This window comes from Tachyglossus aculeatus, chromosome 14, assembly GCF_015852505.1.
Source record: "Tachyglossus aculeatus isolate mTacAcu1 chromosome 14, mTacAcu1.pri, whole genome shotgun sequence".
NCBI classification, from domain to species: domain Eukaryota; kingdom Metazoa; phylum Chordata; class Mammalia; order Monotremata; family Tachyglossidae; genus Tachyglossus; species Tachyglossus aculeatus.
The window spans coordinates 45,403,344-45,407,985 of NC_052079.1; the positions used below are offsets into that span (position 1 = coordinate 45,403,344).

General features: G+C 42.2%; 2 non-coding genes across 2 annotated transcripts; both read right to left on the reverse strand.

Annotated features, from left to right (window-relative positions):
* Positions 1-1,267: 1,267 nt before the first annotated feature.
* On the reverse strand, positions 1,268-1,405 carry LOC119937345. Its single transcript, XR_005454021.1, has one exon. It is a non-coding gene; the product is annotated as a small nucleolar RNA SNORA7 (small nucleolar RNA).
* Positions 1,406-2,828: 1,423 nt separating this feature from the next.
* On the reverse strand, positions 2,829-2,966 carry LOC119937372. Its single transcript, XR_005454046.1, has one exon. It is a non-coding gene; the product is annotated as a small nucleolar RNA SNORA7 (small nucleolar RNA).
* Positions 2,967-4,642: the final 1,676 nt, after the last annotated feature.

Genomic DNA, 4,642 nt, shown 5'->3' on the forward strand with positions numbered 1-4,642 from the left:
TCTTCAGGAGGTCCTGCTTTCTGAAAAATGTTCCGTAGCTGAGGATCCTGCTGGCAAACACTCATTCCCAAAGTGTACCTATTCCTAAGAGAACTTTTCCTCTCAGTTGGAAGGAATACTAAGAATGCTTCCTGATCCCCTGTCTCTTTCACCCTTCCCCCAATTCCTCTAGTGGACAGAGCATGGGCCCGGGAATCAGAAGGTCACATCTGTCAGGTCTGCTGTGGGACCTTGGGTGACTCACTTCACTTCTCTGGGCCTCAGTCACCTCATCTATAAAATGGGGCTTGAGACCGTGAGCCCCATGTGGGACAGGGACTCTGTCCAACCTGATTTGCTTCTATCCTCCCCAGTGATTAGTACAGTGCTTGGCAGATAGTAAGTGCTTAACAAATACCACAATTATTATCATTATTATTATTATTAGTCACTTCTGATACATTCTAGGTGACACTGGGAGGTATTGTTCAACCAACAGGGGGAAGTTGTTATTGATCTAGGTAAGTCTGTCTAATCCCTATAGACCGTAACTAACTCTATTGTACTGTACTTTCCCAAATATTTACTTAGTATAGTGCATTGCATGCAGCACTCCAAAAATACCACTGATTGATGGTTTGATTGATTGATTCCATCTCTTTGCCATATTGAATTTGGGCTCAGGAAGTCAAAGGTGAAGACTGTAAGCTCGCTGGGAGCAAGGAATGTGTCTGTTTATTGGTATATTGTACTTCCCCAAAGCTTAGTACAGTGCTTTGCATACAGTAGGCGCTCAGTAAGTATGATTGAATGAAATATGATTGATTGGGGTACAGCTGCCTTAGGGGCTCTTTTACGAGAAAAAGCAAGAGTGCTAACAAGTGGAAGAGTAGTTGCTTTGGGCCTCTGGATAAACTCCCTTCCCTAGTATTGAAGGTTGCTGTAACTCTCACAGGGCATCCTTGCACAGGTCCGGACAGTGACACACTGCCGGAAATATTCAGCTCTAAATGCCATTGGATGTCAAGGAGTCATCTGATGGACTATTATATAATAAAAACATCTTGTCTTATGCCGTCGAGGCATTTCCAACCCTTAGCGACACCATGGACATATCTCTCCCAGAACGCCCCGCTCTCCAACTGCACTCGTTCTGATAGTGTATCCATAGAGGTTTTTTGGTAAAAATACAGAAGTGGTTTATCACTGCTTTCTTCCACACAGTAAATTTGAGTCTCCGCCCTTGACTCTCTCCCATGCAGCTGCTGCCCAGCACAGGTTAGTTTTGGCTTGTAGCAGATTGCCTTCCACTTGCTAGCCACTGCCCAAGCTAGGAATGAAATGGATATGCCTCTGCTTGACTCTCCTTCCCATAGCCAAGACTGATAGAATACTGGAAACTCTCTAGTTGTGATCCTGAGAGGGTAATCATGTCTTCCTCCAAGTAAAATGTTAACTTTCTGTTTGAATGAGAGTAATCTGGCCCAACATTTTTACATTTTCCATACAGAAAACACTTTCTGCCAGGCTAAAACCCTCAACTCCCCGGTATCTGTGCTCTGCACACAGAAAGCGCTCAATAAATATGATTGAATGAATTAGATCTGAACTCTAGTTTACTACAGTGCTCTGCACATGGTAAACTCTTAATAAATACTGTGGATTGATTGGTCGATTGAACAAAGCAAACCACAATGATGGATCATCAAACTGGCTCTTTGAAGCTGATCAGCAGTTGTAAATTTAACAAAATCACCTCCCTCCTAACTAGTCTGTGACATTAAAAGTGCTCTCTTTGAGCACACAATTTAAAGTGCCCAGAAATATTTTAGATTAGAAAAACTACCAGAACATATCAAGACTCCCATTTGGGACACGGAGCCACAGGAAGAAGAAAAGGCAAAACCTGAAGTTTGAAAATGTTCCCCCAACTGTGTCTGTGTAAGCCTCAAAGATGGGACCTTGCACCGAGAAGCCAAGACTCCATCGCTGGAAAAAATACAAACAGAAAGAAAGAGATCACCTCACTTACACCCTTTACAATCTCATAGCCCACAGTTTTAAAAAAAAAACTTCAGCTGTTGGGAATGAACAGTTGACTTTATACTTTATTTACCTTTGTGTTAAATACATCATTACCGTACAAAGAAAAGGCTATGTTAAATTTGCTTGCATCAAATAAGATTAACTTATAAAGATAATAGAATCTGTCATCCCCTAGATTTCAATTAATTTGATTATTTTTTTAACATGCTTTGTTGACCGCTCACTCCACAGAGCAGCTGTACAATGTTTACGATATTTAGACTGTGAGCCCACTGTTGGGTAGGGACTGTCTCTATATGTTGCCAACTTGCACTTCCCAAGCGCTTAGTACTGTGCTCTGCACACAGTAAGTGCTCAATTAATACGATTGATTGATTGATTGATTGATTGGGTTGGGGAGATAGATTTATGTGTCACGAAAAATATTTCAAACAAATGTATTTCTTCTTATTTGAATTTGGTAAAATAATTTTGAAAGTGAAATTAGTCGCACTGTTCCTTCAGAAAAGGCAAGGTATTAGCCTGCCATCTGCTGGCTTGTTTCAAATATTAAGTGCAGCTAAATTATCCAGAATTGTTGTTTTCTTATGCAATCTAGTCATGTCCAACCCATAGCAACACGGTGGACACATCCCTCCCAAAATACCCCACCTCCATCTGCAATCGTTCTGGTAGTGTATCCATAGAGTTTTCCAGGTAAAAATACAGAAGCGGTTTACCACTGCCTTCTTCCAAACAGTAAACGGGAGCCTCCGCCACCGACTCTCTCCCAGGCCGCTGCTGCCCAGCACAGGTTTGTTTTGACTTGCAGCAGATTGCCTTCCACTCACTAGCCACTGCCCAAGCTAGGAATGAAATGGATATGCCTCTGCTTGACTCTCCCTCCCATAGTCGAGACGGGTAGAGTACAGGAAATTCTCCAGGTGTGGCCCTGAGAGGTGATCTAGAATTGCACACATTAAAAAAATTCTCAGGTTGATTTTATTACTTAAATGCATTTAGTTGCTGTAGACACCAATCACTGAAAGTAAAAACTCTACTCCCTGTTCTGAAGTTGCTTCCTAAAATGACATTTTGTCCTATGGTCTATTTATTTATCTGTTTTCGAAGATAAGAAACAAAACAACAACTAGGGCAGGGACTTGAGGGGAGTTCCTGGAGATGGAGTTTCAAATGGGGATATTAAAATATAAACATGTTGAGAATTAATGAATGATCCCAAAAGCTTGTTTGACTTTCAGTTACCAAATCCTGCTGGTTCTTTCTCCATATCATTTCCTAGATGTGCCCTTTCCTTTCCACTCAAGTGGTAATCACCCTGGTTTAAGCTCTTGCCATCTCTTATTGCAGTGGCCTCCTCACTGGTCTCCCTGCCTCTAACCTCTCCTGTCCTCAATCTTTACAATGCTCCGTGGCATTGATCATCTTTTCAAAACATAGTCCAGTGAACCATCTCTAGGTAGCTCAGAAATCTCCAATAACTACCCTTGCTCATCTGCATCATGCAAAAACTCCTGGACCATCGGCTTTCTGGCTCTCCTGCTCTCCTCTTACTCATCCCAAGAAAATTTTCTCACTGCCACGCACTCTAGCTTCTCCATCCTCTGGCCTCTTACTCCTTCCTTTTCTCCTGCCTGGAATTCCCCACCTCTTCAAATCCATCATATCACAACTCTTCTCAGATCCAAAGCCCTTCTAAAACTCCACCTCCTCCAGAGGGCATCCCCTGATTAATTTCCTCCTATCCAAGTCAAATAATTCCAACATCCACTTCGGTACTCATATTTCCAAATAGCAATAACACTAAGACAGGACTGAAATACCTATCAATTTGTGTTCTCTATCATTTATTCACTTATCCATTTCCCCCCCACTCTTATTAAGACCAGCTGTGCCTCTATTTTTCTTCCTGCCTCTCCTAATTTAGATTGTAAGCTCTTTGAAGGCAATGATATTGCTTTTATATCTATTGTACTCACCCTAGTGCTTGATACAGTGCTCTGCAGACAGAGGGGAACAAGGGAAAAACCTAACTAAACAGTAGGTAAACTAGGCAATCAAATCAACTGGAGTGACTATAGAGCCATGTTTTGTATCTGGAGAAGATGACACTGACAGTGATCACTATCCACATGTGTTAGTGGAACTGAGTAGATCAAAGCATGACCAACTGTCATTTTCACATTGCACCCATGTAAAAAAGCTGTTTTTTTTGGTTTGTGGTTGCCGCCGCCACTCTCAACACCTGGTGCCCATTTCAATTCTGCCTCACTTGCACTCAAATGCCCAAACTCTCAAAACAAGTCTCTGCTGATTTCTGCATGCCAAGCTGCTCTGTCCTTCACTATTCCCTCCAAGCCGTGTCCGTCCTTTTGTTTGAGGTTTTGCTTCACTCTATTTTTTAAATGTTGCTTCTCATTTACCCTGCTTAAAGCTACGCCACGTCGACTGGGCAGATGGTACAACTTTCATAAGAGACCGAACTGAAAAGATTAGGACTCTTGGGTCTAGGGAGATGCCGGTAGAAAAAGGACGTGGCTGTACTTTCAAAATCATGAAGGGTGTGAACAGGGCAATCACTGACAATCAACTGTATTTACTGAGTGCTTACTGTGTG